The following is an 8,341-nucleotide window of genomic DNA, read 5'->3' on the forward strand; positions in this document are numbered from 1 at the left end:
TAGCCAATCTTTTTTTCAGTGTAGTCGATTATTCTCTTCGCATTCGACTGTAATTGGTTAATTTCTTATGGTTTAAGGCTTAAAACACTTATTGTAGATCTGGGTTCATAAATTAAAATTATGTTTCAAAAATTTTATTTATTTTCAAAGAATTTAAGGGAGGCGCACAATTTGAGACGTATCGTTTCGACACGATCATAGATACTATTTCATATAAATTTAAGTATTATTTTTATATTATTAAAAATTTTTTACTTTTTCTATATAATTTAAACTTATCTATAAGTTGTTTTAATTAAATAATTAATAGTTAATGTAAATTTAAATGTTATATTAATTGTTATATTTATATATAATAAGGTAAAATGTTTGTATTGTTTTAAATTGTACACTGTGCAACGTAATGAAAAGGAAATTGAAAAACAGGAAATTATCAGTCCCCTTTTTGACCCGCTTCCGCTTTCTCGTCCTTCTGCATTCCGTTGCGATCGATGGACACAGGAATCATTGTTGCGCGAAACGTTCAACGCTGTGATCGCATGATATTATTTCAAATGTGTCAAACGAACACTCGGTTAAATTTGAATTATATAATTGTCGTGGTCAATGTTGAAGCAAGTATGATGATTGTGGTAAGCTGAGGTTTCTGACTTCACAATCGGGAAGTAATTCTGCACAAAAAGAATAAAATTCAAGAGCATAGAGAATAAAATCTCCTAGTATTACATTGAAAAAAAATGATGTTATATTAACAGCATTATTTTAATTGAAAATAATCTTGTTTAGTCAATGAGAGAGAGAGAGAGAGAGAGAGAGAGAGAGAGAGTATTAATGAGACATAAAATTTTATTATTAAAAACACGAACAAGACGTATTTGTATTCATTAATAGTGTTATCGTGAATTAACAAAATAATTTTCATATTAAAATAATGATATAACATCGTTTTCATCAATAAAGTATATTATTATTTTTTTTTCAATGTATCTTTCAAGGTTTAGCATCCAAAAAACAATTCTCGATTTTGAGAATTAAAAAATTTCCATATCGCATTTATTTGCGAGATATAGGAGAGAGAGAGAATAAGATAGATTTTTTAAATATATTTATTTAAATATATTTATTTTTTAAATATATTTATTCGCGACGTCGAGAAATAAAGTGTGAATCATTACGTCCATTTCAATTTTAGATTTTACCAGGAAGTAGACAACGCTACTCTTTATGTAATGTCAAAGTCTAGTCAAAAGTCAGATTGTTTCACTACAATATTCAGTTAATAGTCAATGCTGTTAAAGAAGTCGTAACTTACAAATTGATTCCATGACCATCAAAAATATCTTGTTGAGAAAGATAGTGATGAGGTGCCGATTCACTTCCGGCAAAAGTCTGCATAAATTAACACTAACTTAATTTAGCAGGGTCATCAAGTCGAGTAATATAGAATTACAGACGCATTTATATTTCTGCGTATCAATGATCAAATTGAAATTATTTACAAGATATTTATATGAATATAAGACATTGAGAAAGTGCACACATTACTTCATTACTTGGCACAAATAATTATTATGTTTTTTAAGCCAATTGATTTGTAAGAACTCTTATCATAGAAGGAATATTATTTAAGTTAGAATTATTATTAAAGTTTCATTACAACTAAAGCTATATTCCTCAAAATTTATTAGAATATTCAAAGATTATTACAAATTAGCAAATATTGTATTTAACAAAGATAATCGCAAATCAAATTAATATAAATTTTTACTTCTCTCGCATTCTTCTTTTCATCGCTATCTCCTTCATATATCTTCATATATATCTTTCTGTGAATTTCTCGGTATTCTTTTTTTCTCTTTCTTTCTCTCTTTCTATTTTTGAGATAATTATCATTCTTCCACATAACCTAGATGAACAATGCATAACATAGATGTACAGTTACATGTGCTCAAGATGACGAAACAGATATATTTGTATGGGATCGTACAACTTCTGGTTGCCACGAATTACATCCGTGTTACAGAAAGCAGAAGCTATTATTGTCAAATCTATGTGTGAAATATTTTTATGTGAGAAACTGCGAAATTTTCCAATCGATTTTATCGTTATGTCGTTAATTAATATCTTACAAGCTGCCGAAGATTCTTTCAGTCAATATAGGATAATATCGTTAAAAGAAATCGAGACAAATGTAAAAAATTCATGAATTTTTTTATTGGAACTATTTACGTCATAATTATCACAAATATCGTCTTATTAAAATTCTTAAAAAATTATTGTAAGAAATAATAACATTTAACACATTTAACACAAACGTAATTGTATCTGCGATATTTTCTCTTGGCAAAGGACTCCGCAGACGTAATCTCAAATAAGATCATGGAAAAATGAGGAAGAGGAAAAGAGCAAATAATTATATCTCAACCTGTTGCGACAAAATTAATGTATTTTGATTAAATTTTAATAAGAATCGGCATTCTTCAACGAGAATTAACATAATATGAATTGCAAAAAGTTTTTGAAAAATTAACTAAAAAGTGCGAATTGCCTGTTTTTGTTTTTAAAGTTTAGTTTACCAAAGACTCCTCATTTTTATACTAATGCGAAATCGACTAAAGAATCTGCAGCAGAAAGAACATTCCGAGTCGAGACATTAAAGCTATAAATTCATAATTTTTTTTACATAATCGCTGTTTGTAAGAAAAAAGTGATTCCTGATCGCGAATTATTTGCCATCGCGACAAATATGGATATGGACTGCGTTTCGTATCAAGCCGTGCGTTTTAGATTGTGTCATTCTGCTTTCCAATTCAATTAACTGTGTGCGAGCTCGACCTCGATGTGACTACGTACGAGTGTAGTCATCCTTTCAGTCTTCGACATCATCAGCATGGAAGGATATCCGTCATGAAGGATGACCGAAGAACGCGTCAATTATGCGCGCCATACCCGGTTAAAAGCGCGAAGAACATCGCAGGAGGTCAAGGGACACCGGTGACGGCGCGCGTTAATTGGCTGATTCCCGATTAACCAAGTTTTACGGTTGAGCGATGACAGCATCCTGTACGATTTCGAATCCGTCATTGCCTTCGACTAACAATTTATTCGCTTATTTTTTCTTTTTTTTCTAACTTTAAAATCTCTCGAGACTCTTAACATATCATAATTGTTCGGAACCGATTTGATTCTCCGCGAAATATGTGTTAAACACAAAATTCTAAGAAACACCAATTTTTTTATGTCGGCCTAATTTAAGAGGTTGAAAATGACTCTTCAAACCTTATAGGGATGGAGTATTTTCAAAATATTAGATTTTTGACAAATCTAAATGCGTAGTTGTAAAGTATATAAAAAATCATAAAAGTTTTTTGTAAAACATTTTTCTGTACGTCTCACCCTTTCAGCTGATAATTTATAGGAATCAAATATAGCGTTAGCTTTGATTCCTTTTAAATCAAAGATTGAGTACAATGAAAAAAAATACATGTTGCTTAGATTTTTGTGTTCAACAACATATTTAGAGAGGAATCTAATCGGTTCCTAAAAACGACATACATCGGCATATATTTACTTAATGCGTTTGTCTAATTGCGCGGAGATAGGATTTATCCTAGAAACGTAATTAGAGATTCAATTCAATTCAATTCAAATTGCACGATGCATGCGATGGTAACGGGATATACCTTCGTCAGTTTCTAGACGAATCCCGTGATGTGATTTCATCACGATGATACTCTCCTTACCAATTAAGGAACAACGTTACGTGCCGCGATGCGAATTAATTCCGCCTGTTGTTACACAATAAATTTATTAGTCGTGCATAGATAAAGCACAGGATATGTAAAGCAGAAGTCATAAGTGCGACATAGCTCACTATTGTTCTGCAGGGTGAGACTTGACCACCTTGAATATTTCTGTCAGATGCAAATATTTGTTGTTTTGCTAGTTTGATATCGCAGACCTATTCTACAGCATATTTTTCATCAAATTCTTTTCCACATATAATTCTATTTTTTTTCTTATCTATTATAATATTTTACATTTTATTATTTTATTATAATCTGTTTATCTTTTAACTATTGAACTTATCTTTCAGCCATTAAGAATAGCCTTCAAATATGTTAAAACGTATACAATTAAAAACAAAAATTTTATTGCACTTGTTAAATTTTTATAAAGTCATTAAAGACTATAATTATAACATAAATGTTAATTAAATTATAAAAATTATGCATATTTCTCTTTTAATGGTTTTATATCCAATCATTATTCGCTTTTTTTTTGGTGAATGTTAAATTTGGTTCAAAACGTTTTAGTTAGACAAAAATTCTGCTAATAAAATAATATCTTTTAAATAAAAGTTATTTATTGTTTAGAGAGAGAGGGAGAGTGAATTATATCCTACAGAACACGTATTACTTTTTGAAATACAACGAGAATAACTGCATGTATAGATATATATATATTTTTTAATAAAAGAAACTTTATCAATAATCATTTATCACAATTAAGAAAGATATAATTGCGACGATAATTAAACAAAAATTTGCATTGCTTCTTCAGCCAAATTATGCAAAATTATCGAAGTAATCATTGAGTTTAGTCCTCGCTATATTCGCAGTTTCAAGCGCAAATCCTATTATTAAACGGGCGGGTCGATGAGATTACTAATCTGAAAGATTACTGGGAACGGCACTCGTTGCGGTAAAAGCAGATGCATATTCGCACCGCATAACTGCACGTATAATGTGAAGTGTGTTATCCCGGCGCATGAACGTGAGGTTGCACGCAGAATACGCACGTGAACACGCTCGAGTGGCGATGTTTGCATTCTGGCATTCTCACGTTGGTCATCGCCACGGAAAAGCATCGTAAATGCCATTGTTCGATTTCCTACGCGTGAATTTTCCCGAGCTGCTAGCACATTCCGTGAATGTAAAAGTCACGTACGCAACGCGAGGTTTCAGGAGAGGAAAACGATGTTCCGTCCGATTATAACGGATCACATATTTGTAATAACGCGATAAAAGATTCTAAAATCAATTTTCCTATTTTGAAGATACACATTTAATTTTCGAAAATAATTTCTTTTTAATGAATAATAATAAGTTAGATTAAACCGCAACATGAATAAATCAAATAAAGAAGCGCTAAATACAGTCATGGCTAAATCTTAGTGTCTATAATAATATTTCTAATTTTCATAAATTTTTTTATTTTTCATATAAATATGCGCTGATTACTTTTGGATTTAAATCGCAATCGCAAATTGAAGTTGAAATATCATAAATTAAATTAATCGTCAATTTAATAATGATGCTAATAAGCGCCTTTATAAAAAAATTATTGCGAAAAATTTCACTTCAACTATGGATTGAATTGAAGTTCTCTTGACTGTTTTAAGATGCTTATTATAACATCATTAAATCGACGATCAATTTAATTTGTGATATTACTATTCAGCTTTAATTTGCAATTATGTTTTAAATCCAATAGTAATTGGTGTGCTGTTTATATAACTGAAAAATGTATTTAAAAAATTATATAGAAATATCATTAAGTACCAAGATCCAGCCTGAAGCATATTTGGCGCTTGTTTATTTATTTGATTCCTCTGAAGCTAAGAGGAAAGCCTTGCGGTTTCCCAAACAACTTCCTATTTTCAAAAAAAATTGCAGTATTGAAATAAATCAAAATTGCTTTTAACTGCGCGATGAAAATTACTTTTTACTCACAATATGCAATCAGATATGAAACATCCTGACGCGATCGATCGTTCGAAACACTTGGCATAAGTTATCTGGACGACGTCTACGTGTGCTTACTGATCATTCGCACGAAAAGAGACGAATGTGAAAGTGAAATTGGGAAATGATGTACAAATTTTATTCTCGTATGCCATAGGCGCACGTTGAATAAATAACGCGACAGGCGTTATGTATACCATGAGCTGCTGTTACGAATTACGTTTTATCTGGCCGCAAGCCTTCCTGACAGACCCACGTCGATACGATCGCACGCAGACAACACAATCGGTGTCGCTTTTAATTGACACTCTGCTCACGCATTTATTTGATTATGCTTGATGTGAAGCTCGTTCGCGATCAGTCACCGCAATATTCGTGTCATTCACTTGCTCTTATCTGCTGCTCAAAATATCACGAGTATATGTATGTATATAAAAAAAGAAATATTTTCTCAGTAAAATTATACTTTCTACAAGAATACTTTCTTTATTTGAATGTATGATACGAAAGTGACTATACGTTGCTAGCATAATCATTCATTCGATGAAATAACAATGTCTTTTTTCGTAAAATAGATATTTTTTTCTGAATAAATGTATTGTAAAGCAAATTTGTTACTAAATTTTGTTCATTAATTTAAAAAAATTATCTATTCTTAGTAAATGTAACTTATTATTCAAATGTCTAGCTTTGAAGATGGAATAAAAATTAATTTGTGGATACAGGATAATGATTGGAAAAATTTCAAGTTTTTAAATTAATTAAAAAGCTAAAATTTTTTAATTAATTTAACTTTGAATTTAATTTTGAAATGAATTGGATTTTAATTGACAAAAGTTTTATTTTAAATTTTATTTAAAACTAAAATCTTTCATAAAACGATGATTCCTCACAAGACTTTCATTGAAGAAAAATTAACTTCTCACAAAACTCGTGGAATGTGGATATTCCATACATGGACTAGTATCTCGATTAAGAATCTACTTGTTTATTAAACGGGATCTACTTGTTTATTGCTGTCGTAAATTTTTCTTGTTTACGTTTAGACTTTATGAACTCGCAAAATGTATTAGACTTATTCTTAGAATAGTTTAATTCTGCTTAGTGATTTATATTAATTTCGTTATTGATAATTTCTTCTTTCTATTCTAGCACACGTTTTACTTAAATTCACGGACAGCGAATAGCGTGGTAACTAAGGGTTAAATAGAAACAATGAAGCTTTGGCCTCGGTTTGTCTTTCTAAAGTATGTAAGACACTGCGGGTCATTAACAAAATACGTGCGATACGTTTTATTAGGTTTACTGAAAATTCCTGCATCATGTGTGCGATGACGTAAAAGAGTTCGAAAGTTGTAAAATCATTATAAAAACAGCTTTTAGAACTTCGCCTCAGACAATCGCGCAGACTCAAAGGAAAAAGAATTGCCCTTAGAGCCTCGATTACATCCCAAGGAATATGATCTAAGAATGCTGAGATAGAAGAACTGGACAAACAGGATCGAGCCCCTGTTCAAGTGCGTCTTCTCGAAGCAACCGCTTCTGTACTTTAAGACTCTAAGGTCCATATCTATCAATGTAGATTAATTTTAATTCTCGGTTTAATTTACTCTTTTTTAAAACTAAAAGAAGATAAAAAGCTAGTTAAATCAAGATTAAGATAAAATAAGAGATTAAATACTCTACATTAGTAGAAATGGATATAAAACAAATTACTTAACGCGATCAATCGCGATATAAGCTTCATCCTAAAGTAGTCTTCAATGCTTTCAAAAGTCATCTGCGATAATCGCGAATTGATAAGTTTTGATAAATTTTTGTAACACATCTGAGTCACTTACTCTTTTCTAATTACATGCAATTTGTTCTGTAGAGATTTGCGCCGTAATATCTCTCAATTAATTAATTAAAATCTTGGGATAGGAGGGATATTTTTCCGCTACGAAAAGCGATTACTTCGGCCCGGCGTCGCTCACGCAGGAATGTCGACGCGGCGCCGAATAAAATTACGAGGTGCTTTTTTTGCACTTTCTGCATACCTGTGTCGCGTCGTGAGTTCGTAGATCGCATAAATACTGACATAAAATAATATATAAAGATGATGTATACTTAATAAGCATAATTATGACATTAACGAATCCTCACCTTGGATCTCATTCATTTTACTCCACCGCGGGAACCGTAAACTTTCTTCAACTTTACGGTGGATCACGCGGAGGAATTTCGGCGTGGCGCCGAATAAAATTAAGGAGTGCTTTTTTGCGTTCTTTTACATCCTTGATCGTGTCAGGGATTTCCTAGAGTGTAAATATTGCTATGTAAAATAATATAATTATATACCTACGCGATTTCGCCCCGCAATCGATTAAGCCCCACAAAATTTATTTAAATATCAGTACAATATATTTTCGTCTAAATTAACGTTATTTTTTTTTAAATACATATTTCTTTCTCCTCGCGCCATATATTTTTTTCTCACTTTTAAAAGGACTTTGAACTCTTCAATTGAAATACCAGTCAGGATGTCATTTGAAATCTCCGACTCGACAAACGCTTATAAACTTTTAAATAGTACTGCGTGCACTGTACTCAGT

The sequence above is a fragment of the Mycetomoellerius zeteki genome, unplaced genomic scaffold (genome assembly GCF_001594055.1).
Source record: "Mycetomoellerius zeteki isolate Tzet28-1 unplaced genomic scaffold, Tzet1.0 scaffold167, whole genome shotgun sequence".
Classification (NCBI taxonomy): domain Eukaryota; kingdom Metazoa; phylum Arthropoda; class Insecta; order Hymenoptera; family Formicidae; genus Mycetomoellerius; species Mycetomoellerius zeteki.